The 19,693-nt window shown below is 36.8% G+C and overlaps 1 long non-coding RNA gene across 1 annotated transcript; it reads right to left on the reverse strand.

The window, feature by feature from the left end:
* Positions 1–12,943: 12,943 nt before the first annotated feature.
* LOC123466113 lies at positions 12,944–15,914 on the reverse strand. Its single transcript, XR_006641351.1, has 2 exons — positions 15,657–15,914; positions 12,944–13,422 (listed from the first exon to the last, which is right to left on the reverse strand). It is a non-coding gene; the product is annotated as an uncharacterized LOC123466113 (long non-coding RNA).
* Positions 15,915–19,693: the final 3,779 nt, after the last annotated feature.

Raw genomic sequence — 19,693 nt, forward strand, 5'->3', positions numbered from 1 at the left:
GCTGCGATTCATGGGGTCGCAAAGAGTTGGACACGACTGAGCAACTGGACTGAACTGAACTAAAAGCAGTCCAATACTTCCATTATAACCAGCTAATTCTCCACTTTGCAAATAATATGTCAATTTTCCACTTATGTCAAGACTACTCAATACATGCTGTTATGGTTAAGGTTATTTAGTGCCAAGAAAATAGAAATGAGGAGTAGCAGCAATAAATGAATGGAAAGTCAATGATCTGCTATTAAAATCCTTCAGGCATTCAATTTTATGGAGGCCCTGCAACCAGCTAAGAAAGAAACCAATTCATAAAAATGCATAAATGCGCTCCATAATGTTCAGGGTATGCTCACTTATATTTAGCTGTATTCATAATAAATTTCAGAGCTTAAATCAATAGGTATATGAATTAGAGGTATTTTACTGAGAACTTTGTTTTACAGTCTTTTGGTAAAGTATGAGATGCTTAATTTCATTAAACAAAGAAAAAAAATTTAGAGTGAAGCTTATAAAAATTCTCAATAATCAGAAAACATCAGTAAAGTTTTTGAAGGATATAAGCTGCTTTGTTCTTTCTTTTGTTTTTCCATTGACTTTCAGTCAATAGTTAGGAGTCAGGAATTGGCTTATTATTTTAAAACTAATTTAGTAACTAGTTAAATCATAGTTAAAGATGAAGAAAATATCTGCATAATGATATATTTAGGTCAAGATGGGTGACTGAATACTCAGGTGTTTTTCTATTCCTTTTGGAAAACATATTGAAATGCCAAAAATAAATACTAATAAAATAATACCTATGCCAGTGACCTCAGAAGACTGCAAGGACTTAGCAAAAAGAAAATTGACGTGTTAACAGAATTGCCTGAGATCTAAAAGGGGTCACTGTGATTGTGAAACAGGATAACTGAAGAGTTGGTAAGCTCCCACCAAAGACAGAAACCAGCTTTAAAGGTGAGTGTTCATAACAGAATCTTGGAATCAGCATGAGAAGGGGACTGAGGACTGCTTTACGTAGTCTGCCAAAGGGTGGCAAAACAACTATTTTTATTTTCTTTCTCTAAATGCTGCTGCCTCCAGTGTTAGACATGGCTTCACCAGTGGAGTCAAGTTCATCAACTGCAAATGTGGATGTTTTGATGTAGGAAACTCTAAAAAAGAGCACTGGGGTTGAGGAAGTAGAGTACTGCCATAAGTAATTCTATCAAGAGTTTGTTCTGCATCAATTAATAAAACTTTATAAATCTCTTTTTATCCTATTAACATATAAAGTACATTAATTTTTTACTTTAAAACTGCCTTGTATATCTAAAATAAATTCAACTCAGTTTTGATGTGTTATATATTTTATATTTGTTTGTTACTGTTGATTTATTTATATTTTAACATCTATGTTCACTAGAAAGATTAGCCTGCAGATTTCCTTTAGGTCTTTGTCAGATTTTGATATAATTATGCTGGCCATATAAAATAAACTGGTAAGTATTCCTTTATTTTCTGCCTTGTGTAAATTTTATAGAAATTAGTTCTTAAAGTCACCAACGAAGTTCTCTAGTCTGCTGTTTCTCTAGTCTGCATCATGCCTTCACAAAAAAAAAAATAAAGTCTACTATTCACCCATATAAAGTTTACAATTCAACATTTTTCTTTTTTTATTTTTAATTGCTTTACATTGTTGTGTTGGTTTCTGTCATACAACAATGTGAATCAGCCAAAGTATATATATGTCCTCCTGACCCTTGAACCTCCTTCCCAATTCCCAAACCATCCCACCCCTCTAGGTCGTCACAGAGCACCAAGCTGAGCACCCTGTGCTATGCAGCAACTTCCCATTTAGCTATCTATTTTACATATGGCAGTGCTTATGTTTCAGTGATACTCTCTCAATTTGTCCCACATTTTATTTCCCCTGCTTTGTCCACAAGTCTGTTGTCTATGTCTGCATCTCTAAACAGTTTTCTTATATTCAAAGGATGGTACAATAATCACTACAATCAATTTTGGAACATACAGTTTATTCTAAAAAGAAATCCCATATTCTTTTGCAGCCACTTTCCATTTATTCTCAACCCCTACAAACCTAAGCAACCACTAATCTACTTTCCAACTACACAGACTTGCCTAATATAGACTTTTCATATAAATGAAATAATAAAAAATGTGATATTTTGTGACTCGCGTCTTACACTTAGTATAATATTTTCAACATTACGCAAAAATGTTGTAGCATGTGTCAATATTTCATTACACTTTTAAAGAGATTGGTAAACAATGTCTATAGGCCATGCAACTCTAAAATTATCCAATCCCATCATCACTCTTTTCATCTTTCAACAGTGGTGTCTATCACAGGTACCATTCTCCCATGTATTTGATGATCAGTAACAGAACAACTGGCCTTCTCTGGTCGCTCAGTTGGTAAAAAACCCACCTGTAATGCAGGAAACCTGGGTTTGATCTCTGGGTCAGGAAGATTCCCCTGGAGAAGGAAATGGCAATCCACTCCAGTATTTTTGCCTGGGAAATCCCATGGACAGAGGAGCCTGGCAGGCTGCAGTCCATGGGGTCACAAGAGTTAGACAAGACTTAGTGACTAAACTACCATTACCAATGGAACAACTCCTATGCGGCAAGTTCTAGTGTTACAAAATAGTCTGGTCAAGGAGACAAGCAAGTTAAAAGACGGCTGCAATATACTATGAAACGTAAAATTAGAAAAGCTAAACTCCAGTACTTTGGCCACCTCATGCGAAGAGTTGACTCATCGGAAAAGACTCTGATGCTGGGAGGGATTGGGGGCAGGAGAAGAAGGGGATGACAGAGGATGAGATGGCTGGATGGCATCACTGACTCGATGGACATGAGTCTGAGTGAACTCCAGGAGTTGGTGATGGACAGGGAGGCCTGGCGTGCTGCGATTCACGGGGTCGCAAAGAGTCGGACACGACTGAGCGACTGAACTGAACTGAACTGAGTACAAGCCTAGTGGGATGCACTGAAAGCTCAGTACCAACAAGAATTACAATAAAGTGAATTTTGAAAGAAAAGTGGAAATTAGTTAACTTTAGTGTTGAGACCAGAGAATAGATTTTTCAAAGTAGAATAGAATTTTCAAAGTAAAGGGGACAGTACATTAAAGAGAGTAAAGAAAATTAATCTGTGACTTTCAAAACCACAGATGGCTTTATAGTTGAAGCACTGGGCCTGACAGCTGTAGTGAGGCATCATCTGAGCACACCATCACAGGGAAGTTACCCTAAAGTTCTGGGGAGGACTTTAAATTTTCCATTCTATATGTAAGGCCCTTATAAATCATCACGCCAGTCCACACATCAAAAAAAAAAAAAAAAAAAAGGTGATCAAACTGAAAAAGTATGTTTGAAATACACCGAGCACTCCCTGTGCTTTTGAACAAGACAACTGCCTCAAGAGAATCTATTTCCTCAGAGCCTAACTGCCTGGGGTTTTACCAAAGCCCAAACTCACCAGGAGAAAGGGAAATATGAAAATATAGCCTTCTCCAGTCTTTGATGTGGGAAAAGAGAAATACCCAACTCAGGCTTACTAGAAGACAGACCTAATCATATAGAATGCTTCTCCTTTTCCACACCTCAGGGCTGTTGTACAACAGTAAGGGATTACAACTAAAAGACATACAAGGCTTAGATCCTATTGAAGGACTCTCTAGACCCAAAGACAACATTGGAGATAAAAACAAGGATATTTCAGAAAATTTAGCCTCTGATACCACAGCTACAGCTGTGGAGTAAAGTCTGACTCCTAGCCAGCTAAACATAAAGCTACATACTAACAGCCTCTCTACCCCAGTTCCTTTAACTTCATACAGTACGTCTGACTTTTACAAAAATTAACAAGATGTGCTGAAGGTCAAAAAACACAGTCTAAAGAGACAGAACAGGTATCAAAACCAGATTCAGTTATGGCAGAGATGTTGGAACTATAAGACTGGAAATAAAAAAGCACCTATGACTGATATGCTAAGGGATATAATTTAAAAAGTGGACAATATGCAAGACCAGATAGATAATAAAAGCATCTCAAATGTTAATAATTAAAAACAAATGTTAAGAAAATACGAATTACAGATAAAAAATGAGAAGATTAGTCATCATTACCAATATCATATTTTTAAGTGGATAATAAGGGATTATTATTAAAAAAAACATTATGTTCACAAATTTGATAACTTAGAAGAAAACAGACCTATTTCTTGAAAGATGCAATCCATCAAAAGTCACACAAGGAGAAACAGACAATCTCAATAGGCCTAAATGCATTATAGAAATTGAAGATGAATTAATACCTCTCCAAATTAAAGTACCATGCATAGATGGGTTCACTGGTAAATCTACAGAACATTTAAGAAGAAATGATATCATTTTTCTACCATCTGTTTCAGAAAATAGCAAAAGGAACATATTTCCTAATTCATTCTATGAAGCCAAACCAGGCAAAGACATTTTAAGAAAGGAAACTGCAAATCAATATTTCTTATAATCATAGATACCAAAATTCTTAACAAAACATTAGCAAATCAAAACCAACAATATATACAAAGAATTACACAGCATGACCAAGTGTGATTTAATTCTAAGCACTCAAGTTTTATTCAACATTTGAAAATATTCATGTACTCTGAGGCTAGTTTTCTATGTGCATACACATCTAAAATTGTCATGAATTTCACTTTATCATTATAAAGTGTTCCCCTTACAGCCTACAAATGGCTTGAGTGGAAAATATGGTGTGGCTTTAAGTAGGGAGAATTTTTTTTCCACATGTGCAGCTTGAAATACAGTTTAGCCATCTGCAATGAATTCTTCACTTTTGCCTGTTATTATATGAGAAATCTTGATTGTGCATATTTATTGATATAGCTAAAATTTTCAAGTCATTCTATAATTAACAGTTTATCTTTCAATTTTAGAAAGAGAAATGTGCATTCTAAGTGGGGGAGTTTACTAATATCAAACCAATTTTCTTGTCAAGAACAATTAACAAAGCAGATAAAAGAGAAATAAATCTTATTTTTAAAGGCATCAGAGAGGTACCAGGTTTCCAAGGCAAACCATTCAATATCACAGTAATCCAAGTCTATGCCCCAACCAGTAAGGCTGAAGAAGCTTTGAATGGTTCCATGAAGACCTACAAGACCTTCTAGAACTAACAACCAAAAGAGATGTCCTTTTCATTATAGGAGACTGGAGTGCAAAAGTAGGAAGTCAAGATATACCTGGAGTAACAGGCAAATTTGGCCTTGGAGTACAAAATGAACCAGGGCAAAGGCTAATAGAGTTTTGCCAAGAGAAAGCACCAGTCATAGCAAACACCCTCTACCAACAACACAAGAGAAGACTCTACACATGGACATCACCAGATGGTCAACACCGAAATCAGATTGATTATATTCTTTGCAGCCAAAGATGGAGAAGCTGTATACCGTCAGCAAAAACAAGACCAGGAGCTGACTGAGGCTCAGATCATGAAGCCCTTATTGAAAAATTCAGACTTAAATTGAAGAAAGTAGAGAAAACCACTAGGCAATTCAGGTATGACCTAAATCAAATCTCTTACATTATACAGTGGAAGTGACAAATAGATTCAAGGGATTAGAACTGATAGATAGAGTGCCTGAAGATCAATGGATGGAACTTCATAACACTGTACAGGAGGCCGTGATCAAAACCATCACCAAGAAGAAGAAGTGCAAAAAGGTAAAATAGTTGTCTGAGGAAGCCTTACAAATAGCTATGAAAAGAAGAGAAGCAAAAGGCAAAGGAGAAAAGAAAAGATATACCCATTTGAATGCAGAGTTCCAAAGAATAGCAAGGAGAGATAAGAAAGTATTTCTCAGTGATCAATGCAAAGAAATAGAGGAAAACAATACAATGGGAAAGACTAGAGATCTCTTCAAGAAAATTAGAGATACCAAGGGAATCATTCATGCAAAGATGGGCTCAGTAAAGGACAGAAATAGTATGGACCTAACAGAAGCAGAAGATATTAAGAAGAGGTGGCAAGAATACACAGAAGAACTGTACAAAAAAGATCTTCATGACCCAGATAATCATGATGGTGTGATCACTCACCTATAGCCAGACATCCTGGAATGTGAAGTCAGGTGGGCCTGAGGAAGCATCACTAAGAACAAAGCTAGTGAAGGTGATAGAATTCCAGTTGAGCTATTTCAAATCCTAAAAGATGATGCTGTGAAATTGCTGTACTCAATATGCCAGCAAATTTGGAAAACTCAGCAGTGGCCATAGGACTGGAAAAGGTCAGTTTCAAAGAAAGGCAATGCCAAAGTATGCTCAATGTACCTCACAATTGCACGCATCTCACACACTAGCAAAGTAATGCTCAAAATTCTCCAAGCCAGGCTTCAACAGTACACGAACAATGAACTTCCAGATGTTCAAGCTGGATTTAGAAAAGGCACAGGCACCAGAGATCAAATTGCCAACATTAGCTGGATCATCGAAAAAGCAAGAGAGTTCCAGAAAAATACCTACTTCTGCTTTATTGACTATGCCAAAGCCTTTGACAGTGTGGATCACAATAAACTGTAGAAAACTCTGAAGGAGATAGAAATACCAGACCACCTGACCTGCATCTTGAGAAATCTGTATGTAATTCAAGAAGCCACAGTTAGAACTGGACATGTTGTAAGGTACGGAGTTAGAGAAAGTAAGGTTCAGATAAAGAACGAGACTGGCACTTTACAGGAACAGATCACCTTTAATGAGGCGAAAAGGGGCAGCAATCAGATTAGTGAGCTGCTCAACTAACCCAAGAAAAGAGTACATATATATAGGCATATATGTGGAAATCTACTGTCTTAAGGGGGCCTGTTCTTCTCCAAGGTTGTTCAGAGTAGTTATCTCTTAAATGGCTGAGGCAAGGAATTCTGGAGATAAGCCAGAGGCTGGACCAGCTGGGAGCTGGGCAAATCAACCTTAATGTCCATTCTTTTGTTCGGGTGGGAGAGTTCTATGTTTTGCATAGAATGGTGGGGAGGACCCGCAGAGAGGGGGGTTTAACTCCAGGCTGTTTTGCCATGTAACTTTCCTTCACATGGAACAACAGATTGGTTCAAATCAGGAAGGAGTAAGTCAAGGCTGTATATTGTCACCCTGCTTATTTGACTTATATGCAGAGTACATCATAAGAAACGCTGGGCTGGAGGAAGCACAAGCTGGAATCAAGATTGCTGGAAGAAATATCAATAACCTCAGATATGAAGATGACACCACCCTTAATGGCAGAAAGTGAAGAAGAACTAAAGAGACTCTTGATGAAGGTGAAAGTGAAGAGTGAAAAAGTTGGCTTAAAACTCAACATTCAGAAAACGAAGATCATGGCATCCAGTCCCATCACTTCATGGGAAATAGATGGGGAAACAGTGGAAACAGTGACAGACTTAGTTTTTTGGGCTCCAAAATCACTGCAGATGTTGACTGCAGCCATGAAATTAAAAGACACTTGCTTCTTGGAAGAAAAGTTATGAACAACCTAGATAGCATATTAAAAAGCAGAGACATTACTTTACCAACAAAGGTCCATCTAGTCAAGGCTATGGTTTTTCCAGTAGTCATGTATAGATGTGAGAGGTAAACTATAAAGAAAGTTGAGCACCGAAGAATTGATTCTTTTGAACTGTGGTGTTGGAGAAGACTCTTGAGAGTCCCTTGGACTGCAAAGAGATCCAACCAGTCCATCCTAAAGGATATCAGTCCTGAATATTCATTGGAAGGACTGATGCTGAAGCTGAAACTCCAATACTTTGGCCACCTGATGTGAAGATCTGACTCATTTGAAAAGACCCTGATGCTGGAAAAGATTGAAGGCAGGAGGAGAAGGGGATGACAGAGGATGAGATCGTTGGATGGCATCATAAACTCAATGGACGCGTAGTTTGAGCAAGCTCCGGTAGTTGGTGATGGACAGGGAAGCCTGGTGTGCTGCAGCCCATGGGGTTGCAAAGGGTTGGACACGACTGAGTGACTGAACTGAACTGAACTGAGAGTTACCAAGACTAGTAAGGACTTGAGGAAATACTTAAGTGGTAAGACCCTTTCTACTTTCCCCTCAGATAGGATAATTTTTGGAATTTTTAAACAACATAACAAACCTACGTAAGTATTTGCTTTATTCTGTAACATATTCTCAAGAGTTCAAAACTACTTCAATATTTCTTTATATTTCTTGAAATAATTTTCAAAATTTCTACACTCGTGTCCTTAAATGTTAGTGTTGGTAACAGTCTCTAAGAAACCTGAAGTCTGGCAATGTACACTGCAAATGTACATTCAAACAATAGGAATTTTTAACTGATACAGGGGGTATATAATTTTTGCTACATACTGGCCTCACTTAAAACAAAAATCTAATCAGAGACAAAGCTTCTTAGTTAGACAGATGAGAAATTAAGGCAAATAAATTGTCATCATGTCTAAATCTCCTGTGATTGCAAGCTTATATATTTCCTCATTGGCTTCAGATGGAACTGCTCTGCACTGAAAAGGCAGACAGGATTAACTTGCTGTCAAGCAAGGAATGAAAACTAATCCTTGTTGACAAGGTATATCTGTTGTTAAGAAGTGATGACACTTTCTTCTAAACACTCCATTTTCCAAATGTTCCCTACCAAAATCTTGTATTTTTCAAAGTTTCGTGCAGGCAATTCTCAGTCAGGAATGTTTTAAAAAGCCTGATAAAGACATGCTAATACAATGCCTAAATTTACATTTGATTTACTTATACACTTAGGGCACATTGATTATTTTCTACCAAAAAAATGCAAGTGAGGAAATTTTAGATATGCACATCTGTATCTTTTTTAAGACATGCTTTCTTCTAAGTTTTGGAAGACTACTCTAATAGAACCTCTCTACCTGATAGAAATACATTCCAGGACCCAGAGTGGATGCTAAAAGTGAGAATAGCATAAAATCTTATATATATTATGTTTTCTCCTATATGTACATACCCATGGTAAAGTTTAGTGTATAAATTAGGCATAGTAAGAGGTTGACAACAAAAATTACCAATAAAATAGCACAATTATTATAATACACTGTAATAAAAGTTATGTGAATGTGGTCTCCCCCTCTCAAAATATCTGATTGTGTAAATGTAATGCCTTTTCCATCTTAACTGAGCATTTATGTACTGTGGCTATTACTTTGCAGTTTGAGGTGCATGGATTTCTTTTTCCTTCATCACAATTTCACAGATGGAAGATCTGTTCTTATTGAACATCTTAGCAATCTCAGCATGTGACTTTTTTTTTTTATCTCATTAAGTCAAGAATTTTCACTTAAAGGAAACACTTGATGGCTTCTCTTTGGCATAAATTGCCAGCATCACTACTTTTGTGCACCATGACCATTAAGTAAAATAAGGGTGACTTGAACACAAGCACTGTGATACCAAGCAGTAGATCTGATAATGAAGATACTACTAAGTGACTAGTGAGCAGGATATGTTAGACAAAAGGATGATTCACATCTGGTGGGCCAGCATGAGATTTCATCATGATATTCACTGCTCAGTCAGTCAGTCATGTCTGACTTTTTGCAGCCCCATGGACTGTAGCCTGCCAGATTCCCCTACCCATTGAATTTTCCAGGCTAGAATATTGGAGTGAAGTGCCATTTTCTCTCCCAAAGGATCTCCCCAAGTCTCCTGCATTGGCAGGCAGATTCTTTTCCACTAGCACCACCTGGGAAGCTCCATGCTACTGAGAATGATGTGCAATTTAAAATATATGAATTGTTATTTCTGGAATTTTTCATTTCATATTTTTGGGACTCAGCTGACCGTGGGTTAACTGAAATCATGGATGAAACCTCAGATAAGGGGAGTCTGCTGTACTTCAAAATAATGTATCTTTCTCAGTATGTTTTACTACATGATATAACTCAATTTGATATGTCATAGTAATAATATATCAGGCTGAGGACATTTTGAAAAGAAACATTCTTGTTCAAAAGACTAGCAATTCAAGATGCTGAAAATACTTTGCAAGATCTGGGGAATTTTTAATCTCAAATTTACAAAAGTCAGTAACTCTTCCATATTAGCTTTTCCTAAATAAATGATTTATCCTATTTAATGTTGAGAAGTAGTGTTTGTAGAGAAGGTCAGCATTGATTTTTATAATAATTACATGTGTTTAAAGATGTCCTCCAGTATATATAAGTGCTGTGATTATATAAATGGTTTTTCTCCCTTTGAGGCCTCCTCTCTAAACTGAAGGTTTATCATTTTATCACATACACTTTAGATATTTATTTGCATAATGGAACATACAGAAATAAAGAGTTAGGCATGACTGGAAAGCTCTTTGTTAGCAAATAAGATCCATCATTTTGTTGCTAAGTTCAATTCTGTGATAGAGAATAGAAACAACCAGTTCCTAGAACAGAGTAATCTGGCTGGAGTGGATTTGGACAAAAATTTAATTGCACAGTTCTTCATTTCAATGCATGGGAAACAGGACCAGAGAAATCAACTCTTGTCCAGATTCTCCATATCAGTGTGAGAAAACATGAAATCTGAAATTTGAACTCCTATGTGTCTATACACAGCCCATCAAGTATGTCAATGTCCTCTCTACTGGGGAACAAAGATGCCAGAGAGAGTGAAGAAAAGTGGCCCCAGGCAACCACCAACAGTTTCATTTCCAGTATAATCTATATATTTCTGAAAAAATAATTTATCATGAAAAAAGATCTGAGCTTGGAGTCAAAGTCAAAGAAAATTCACAGACACCTGTTACTGTTTTGGCCCCAAACAAGTCACTTTACAACCCTGAATCTGTTTCTGTTTCCGCCTGCTTTCTTTCATAAGGGTGTATGAGTTAAATGAGTCATTGAATTTGAAAGCTCCTTGATATCCATAGAGTGCTAAAAAGTAAAGCATTAAAGAATTGTATGAAGCATTCTTAAAGCTGGTTGTGGCTGGTTTGGCAACTGTGGAGCCAAGAAGCAGGCATAGAAATTTATCTCCATTTCCAATATGTAAGATGTAGAAATTAAAAATTTTATTCATACATGATATATATATATATATTAAAGATGATTTTATTTTCTCTCCTTAAAGCCTCTTACAGGGACTTGCACATAGCAGGCTCACTAAAATATTTTGTTTATATTATGTAAAATATTAATTATATGTTTATACACAAATAGAGTTGAACACTCTTTTAGTTTGATTTTATACAATCACTCTTAAACAGAAAATTGGAACAAATAATGCATGAAGAAGGAAATAAAAATATACAGAGCACATTTAGACTCCTAAAGGAAATAACTATAGGCACCATAAACATATTAAAGTATATTTGTATTCATCTGTACATACCATAATAGCATCCAAAACCCAAAATATCTATACTTTGAGTTGTGCTTTGTCTTTTAAAAATAAGGTATTTGTGAACCTAAAACACATAAAAATACAATAGTAATAAATATATTTAGATCATAAAAGACAACATGGAAAGCAATATTAATAAAATATTGAAAGAAAACATGAAGCTTCAGTTCAACAAAATACACTGCTCAAATAAAAAATAGTTTATTTTATTTTAACATATTTGTCAGTGAGAAACTGTTCAGTTAATTTGTTTAGGGGTAAATGAGTATACTGATACTCATCAAATATTTACTAGCAAGTTCTAGGCTCCCAGATACAAATGATGAAGGTCCTTTTTTGTGAAATGTGTAAAGTTATAAATTTGTTTTACTCCATGCAATGCATTGTGAGACAGTTGGTTTTTAATTTCAAGGGAAAATATAGAAACTTTCATATGTTTGATTTTTACTAATAAAATATTAAGCCATAATATCCTAAAATATATCATGTAAAGTTAATAATACTAAATATCAAAAAAGCTCGAATTAGGCATTATATTTAGATGTAGCAATGTACCCATTTTGGGTGACAGCAGAGAGGGAATACATCTGATAGGTAAACTTAAAAACACTGAATAGTGCATATTAGCTTATATGGAAAACTTTGGAGATCCTCTTGAAGGAAATGACTTCTAATCAAGTCCATAACTGACATTAGGATATATACAGATATATTTGGTAGATTTGAAAGAACAAATGGAAATGAAACTGTAGGGAACCAATGAGATGCATAACAGATTTCCTCATAATGGAAAATGTCTGGCTTAGAAAGACCAATTTAGCATCAGGATATACCTTTTAGATTGGGATTGGCAGTACTAAGAACCAGAATCAGACTAACTCAGCAATTTAGTGAGTATAAAGATGTCTGAGAAAAATTATTCATTTGAATTGAAAGAATCAACCTAATAAATTCTATAACATGAAAAAATGTGTGCATATTTTAGGAGAGTTTACAAAATTTCAATCACTTGGCAGCCTACAAATTTTAAGAATATTAGGAGATAAACTCTATAAATATAAATAAATTGTGGAAATTTAAAACTATTTAAGAAATATTTTTCTTTTATAAATTAAAAGGGCAGAAAAAATGTATTATTTTCAATATATTGTTTTCCTACAGATTACAAAAGAAGAAAACTGCAATAAACCTATAATGAATTTCTTAGAGATGAAGGTATATATTTAGTTCTACTTGCTGCTGAGGTTTTACACTATAAAGTAATTTTTTTTCCTTTTCCCTTTCTATTCTCCTCCTACTCCTCTATTGCAGACCCTTTTCTGCCACTCACAACTTGCTTATTCATCTCAAGAATTTCTAGCTAAATCATAACATTACTGCTAGCCCTTCAGGATTTTCCCTAGGGAAAAACTAAATAAAATGCACAGAACCTTTGTTCTGTGAGAATAACACAGTCTCTCTAGACATGTCTTCTCTTTGTTGAGAAACCAAACTAATGAAAAAGCTAGTGAATATACACGATTACTGAGAAACCAGCTGCACATAAGTGTTTGTCATTTTCATACAAAATGGTAAACACAATGAACATGGTTCAAAGACTCATATATTCACAAATCATTTACTCACTGACCACTGAGACATACACCTCAACTAAAAAATAACACAAAGTGGAGAAACATATCACTATACTATTAATTTAAAATTTAGAAATACTTATGTCCTAAAATTATTTCTCTAAGATTAAAAGTATTGAGGATCTAAATTTTTACAGTTTATATGATGTAATAATATAATGAAGAGAGGCATATTAGGATAAAATGGGAAATATGTACATTCATTTGGCCATATTTTTTAATTAGTTAACTTATTTGGCTGTGCCTGGTCTTAGTTGCAACACACAAGCTCTTCCATCTTCCTTGCAGCATGCAGGGTCTTTTACTTGCTGCACATGGGATCTAGTTCCCCAACCAGGGATTGAATCCAGGCTCCCTGCACTAGGAGCGCAGGGTCTTAGCAACTGAACCGCTAGAAAAGTCCCAAGGTGGCCATATTAATGAATTAAGAATGAAATAGGCAGTTATATCCTACCATGAAAAGTTTGAAGCTTTTAAACTATATAAGATCCCATACAAAGTTCCCAAGTATAATTATATATATATGAGAAAAAAAATCTATGGACCAAATAGTAATCTCTGGCACTTGAAATTATAAAGTACCAAGAAATAATATATAAATTTGAAAATAGGAAAAGAAAACCACAACAAAATGGATTATAGCATGCCCTTTTAATGTCATCATGTACCTTTTCTAATAACAATCTTTCATTTTTTGGACCCAAGTGAGTGTATCTGTTTGTTTTTTTTTTTTTAACTTTCTATTTATTATTTAATTTTAGTTCACAAAATGTGATGTTGCTATTAACTTGTAACTTTCTGTCTGGTGGACAAAGCTAGCCCAAAGGTATGGATTTATTGCCTTGTAAGACAATAAATAGGACTGTATGTAATTAACAATCTTATCCTTACAATACTCTTCTCTTCTCTTCCTCCTGCTGCTAAGTTGCTAAGTCACTTCAGTCGTGTCCGACTCTGTGTGACCCCATTATGGCAGCCCTTCAGGCTCCCCGGTCCCTGGGATTCTCCAGGCAAGAACACTGGAGTTGGTTGCCATTTCCTTCTCCAATGCATGAAAGTGAAAAGTGAAAGTGAAGTCGCTCAGTCGTGTCCGACTCTTCACGACCCCATGGACTACAGCCCACCAGGCTCCTCCGTCCATGGGATTTTCCAGGCAGGAGTACTGGAGTGGGGTGCCATTGCCTTTTCCAGTCTCTTCCTCCTACTCCTCCTTTAACTTCAAATACTTCAATAAATTCTCAACTTCTTGAATGTTCTTGAAATAAGCTTTACTGTTTTTATTTGAGTGATTTCCTCATTAATGGGTATTACATCTTTGACATTTTACTGAGGTGTAGAATGGATCTTTAGAGTTATTTCCAAGTGCCAACATGCTGACAGTACTTTAATCTACCTCCCACGCCCTTGTTCTCATTTTGTTTCAGGTTATTGTTCAACTATGGTTCTGATTCTACTTTACGTATGACCAATAACTTATTTCTTACTGGGCTGCAGCAACGATTAGGATTCTAGTTCTATAATCTGAAGTTTTGATAATCTTTTCTGAGGTGATGGAGATCTTTTTCAGTCAGGTGAGAGATGATATAAATCTATTTAGTTTTTTATTTTGTTCATTTACATTCTTTGTGAACTTCAATTCAGTTCAGTTCAGTGAACTTAATGAAGAACATATTTCTTGCCCACTAGAAAGAAGAATCAGAGAAGGCAATGGCACCCCACTCCAGTACTCCTGCCTGGAAAATCCCATGGATGGAGGAGCCTGGTAGGCTGCAGTCCATGGGGTCGTGAAGAGTTGGACACGACTGAGCGACTTCACTTTCACTTTTCACTTTCCTGCATTGGAGAAGGAAATGGCAGCCCACTCCAGTGTTCTTGCCTGGAGAATCCCAGGGACGGGGGAGCCTGGTAGGCTGCCGTCTATGGGGTCACACAGAGTCGGACACAACTGAAGTGACTTAGCAGCAGCAGAAGAAAGAAGAGTAGCCCTTTGAGACTTGCAGCACTGATTTTTTGTTGTTATTGTTTTGTGCTTATTTTTGTGACTGATTTGTAAAAACAAACCTGCAAACTCTACATATCTGTGTATTTATAATTAGGAAACATCTGTACCTCTTGATATGAGTTTTGAAATTGTTCCTTCTTTCATGTTACACCAATATATTGAACTACAAAATCTCTTAAGGGGCACTGTTTAATTAGCTTATAGAGACTAATAAAGGTCACATAAACCAAATATCAGGGAACCCATGGCAACCTACTCCAGTATTCTTGCCTGGGAAATCCCATGGACAGAGGAGCCTGGCAGGCTAGAGTCCAGGGGGTCACTAAGAGTTGGACATGACTGAGCAACTAAACAAAGTTTCTGGAAACCCAGGGGTGGGGAAAAAACTTCTAAAACTTTATGCTAATATAAATATTAGTTAAGAATTAATAAGTATTCAGTTTCATTTTTGTCTGTAAGCTTAACAAAATGTTCAATATCCTTACTTATTTAAGGACAAGCCTAGCCCAAAGGTATGGATTTATTTCAAATATTATTGTTGTTGTTGTTGTTTAGTCGCCTAGAGTGTCCAACACTTTGCAACCCCCATGGACTTCAGCACGCCAGGCTTCCTTGACCCTCACCTTCTCTCAGAGTTTGCCGAAGTTCACGTCCACTGCGTTGGTGATGCCATCCAACCATCTCATCCTCTGATTACCTCTTCTCCTTCTGCCTTCACTCTTTCCCAGCATCAAGATCTTTTCCAGTGAGTTTTCTGTTTGCATCAGGTGACCAAAATATTGGCGTTTCAGCTACTGCATCCGTCCTTCCAATGAGTATCCAGGGTTGGTTTCCTTTAAGATTTACGGGCTGGATCTCTGCTATCCATGGTACTCTCAAGAGTCTTCACCAGCACCACAGTATGAAAGCATCAGTTATTCAGTGTTCTTCCTTCTTTATGGTCCAGCTTTTAAAACCATATGTAACTACTAGAAAGACTATAGCCTTGATCATACTGAATATTCACTGGAAGGACTGATGCTGAAGCTGAAACTCCAATATTGTGGCCAATGATGCAAAGAACTGAATCCTTGGAAAAGACCTTGATCCTGTGAAAGATTGAAGGCAGGAGGAGAAGGAGACAACAGAGGATGAGATGGTTGGATGGCATCACCGACTCAGTGGACATGAGCTTGAGCAAGCTCCAGGAGTTGGTGATAGACAGGGAAGCTTGGTATGCTGCAGTCCATGGGGCTGCAAAGAGTCAGACATGACCAAGCAACTGAACTAAATGGATAGAGACTGTCTAAGTTCGTCATAGCTTTCCTGCCAAGAAGCAATCATCTTCTAATTTCATGGCTGCAGTCACCATCCACAGATATTTTAGAGCCCAAGAAGACGAAATCTGTCACTACTTCCACCTTTTCCCCTTCTATTTGCCATGAAGTGAAATAAAATCATTAATAAACAATATTTTGTTGTTGTTTAGGGATTCCCTGGTGGTTCAAATGAAATCTGCCTGCAATGCAGGAGACATGGGTTCAATCCCTGAGTTGGGAAGATCCTCTGGAGAAGGGAATGGCTACCCATTCCAGCATTCTTGCCTGGAGAATTCCATGGACACAGGAGTCTGGAAGGCTACAATCCATGGAGTCGCAGAGTCAGACATGATGTCACTAAGTTGTGTCCAACTTTTTGAGACCCCATGGACTGTAGCCTGCCAGGCTCCTCTGTCCATGGGATTCTCCAGACAAGAATATTGGAGTGGGTTGTCCTCCTTCAGTAGATCTTCCCAACCCAGAGATTGAACCCATGTCTCCTGCATTAGCAGTCAGATACTAATGAGCCTACAGGGAAGCCTCCAAATAATATTTAGATACTTTGTAAAATATTACAAAGTCTGAATTATATATATATATATATATATATATATATATATCAGTATCAGTTCAGTCGCTCAGTCATGTCCGACTCTTTGCGACCCCATGAACCACAGCACATCAGGCCTCCCTGTCCATCACCAACTCCCAGAGTCCACCCAAACCCATGTCCATTGAGTCAGTGATGCCATCCAACCATCTCATCCTCTGTCATCCCCTTCTCCTGCCCTCACTCTTTCCCAGCATCAGGGTCTTTTCAAATGAATCAGCTCTTCGCATCAGGTGGCCAAAATATTGGAGTTTCAGCTTCAGCATCAGTCCTTCCAATGAACACCCAGGGCTGGTCTCCTTCAGAACGGACTGGTTGGATCTCCTTGCAGTCCAAGGGACTCTCAAGAGTCTTCTCCAACACCACAGTTCAAAAGCATCAATTCTTCCGTGCTCAGCTTTCTTTATAGTCCAACTCTGACATCAATACATGACTACTGGAAAAACCATAGCCTTGACTAGACAGACCTTTGTTGACAAAGTAATATCTTTGCTTTTTAATATGCTGTCTAGGTTGGTCATAACTTTCCTTTCAAGGAGTAAGATATACACACATAAATATATATATATATGCACACCTTTTTTGTTACTTTAGCATGCTACAGAGTGGCTATACTTGGGGGTCGAGTTAATTAAGAATTTAGTCAATTAAGAATGGGTAAAAGTAGTGTGGGTATCAGTAGGTAGCCCATTATTTTGCTCTAGATCCTTTGTTGTCTAGCAACATGGTTGACATTGACAGTTATCATTCACTACCTTCATTTGCAATAGAACTTACCTGACTGAAAGTTATAATCAATTTTGATGTTTGAGATTAGACTAAGAATTATAATGGCATGGAAAAAATGACTGCATGTATGCAATAAGTTCTTGGTTTTAAGAGAAAGAAAGAACGTAGTCTTGTCCTCAAGGAAGTTTTTAAAAAACGAACTGATGCATTTTTTACTGCCACATATTAGCGCAAGACAGAATTTAGGTATCAATTAATATCATAATTGAAGTATGTTGTCATTTCTTAACACCAGTCAGTTCAGTTGCTCAGTTGTGTCTAACTCTTTGCGACCCCATGGACTGCAGCATGCATGGAGTATTGAAATGGTATGCCCCAACAGCTACATTTTCATGCCTCATCAGAGTATCCAAATAAATGTATGATTTTGTTTTGTCCTCATTATGTCCTTGATATTTAAACAATGAAAAATATATTGCTCATATCAGAAGGAGCTGAGATTTCTTCTCTCATGTTTACTTAAAGTATTATATTGTCATACTGATTAATTGTTCTTAGACACCTAGGAGCCTATTTTAATCAGATGACCAAATTTTCTGTGCTAATCTTTTTTGTTTTTCTTTAGATCAAACCCTAAATTTAGTCCAAAAAATGCATGTCTTTTCTATCTAAAACTAAGTTTAGAGTTCTTAGAGACATTTGGAGAATAATAAAGGCTTGTTTTTCCTTATTTAATCAAAAGGGAAATAGAAAAAATTAGATTTATTTGAAATGCTCCATATGTCTTGGCCTAGTTTAACACTATTATAAGAGATGCATGGAAAGAGATTTCAAAGTAAACGATGATTTTATACAAGTAAATTGTGAATTACATAAATATTTCAGAGATTCTACAATTTTCGAAATGGATTTGAAAGCCCTAAAGATTTGTCAATGCCCTCGCTGCCCTTAATATGTCCTCAGAGGCAACGCTGATACAATTCTTATGAAAGAATTATTCCTGATACCCCGATAAAGAACTTTACTCCTCTCCTCACTGATACTTGTCTGTAACAAATTAAATACAGCTATTCAGTCTCATCTACATATGTTCTCTGCATTTATCTCAAGCATCTACAGATATTCTCTGCATTTATCTCATGCTTGGTTCTGTATAAGATATAGGCAAATGTTCATCTTCAACAAAGAAAGGTATGCTTACTTTCCTGGAAACCAATAAACAAGGTTTTTTTATTTTATTTTTTAAACTACTGATACCTATAGGAATAGACTCACAGTGTTAGGCTTTGGAGCTTAAACCTACCATCATTTAGACAATGGTCAGGCTGTACCATTGGTCAGGAGATTCAATCAGGTAGCGAGGTTTTTGTTGTTGTTTTTCTTTAATCTAGAAGTGGAAAACTATACATAGTCATTTGCAGATTTCTGCCTGGGAGAAAAGACATGCTCAATGGGATTTTATTGCCTCAAGTTTTATATCTGAACTAGAAATCTTCTAACAATCCCTTTTTTAAAATGTGTAAAAATACTCAGTTGCTCTGGTAACTACTAGGCTTCCCTAGTGCCTCAGACGGTGAAGAATCTGCCTGCAATGCAGGAGACCCAGGTTTGTGCTCTGAGTCAGGAAGATCCCCTGGAGAAGGAAATGGCAACCCACTCTAGTATTCAGGCCTAGGAGATCCCATGGACAGAGGAGCCTGGTGGGCTACGGTCCATGAGATCGCAAAGCGTGGACACAACTGAGGGACTAACACTTTCTTCCTTCTCCCTTTTCACCAGGGTGTGATTCTGAATTACCTGTCCTCTGCCCAAATCCAACCCAGGCTTCAAGCCCAGAGAGCCCTTTCCCTTCCACAAGTCTTCCCCCAAGCCCTCAAGTCCTACAGCATCTCGCATCTACACCACTGGTAACTACATTTTAACGCCCACTGGTTCCTTCATTAATGAGTTCAAAATTCCTTGACATGTTCATTCTATGTATTTATGAGTCAAGTTATGAAAAATATGCTTTGAGAAGGTAAAT

The sequence above is a fragment of the Bubalus bubalis genome, chromosome 8 (genome assembly GCF_019923935.1).
Source record: "Bubalus bubalis isolate 160015118507 breed Murrah chromosome 8, NDDB_SH_1, whole genome shotgun sequence".
NCBI classification, from domain to species: domain Eukaryota; kingdom Metazoa; phylum Chordata; class Mammalia; order Artiodactyla; family Bovidae; genus Bubalus; species Bubalus bubalis.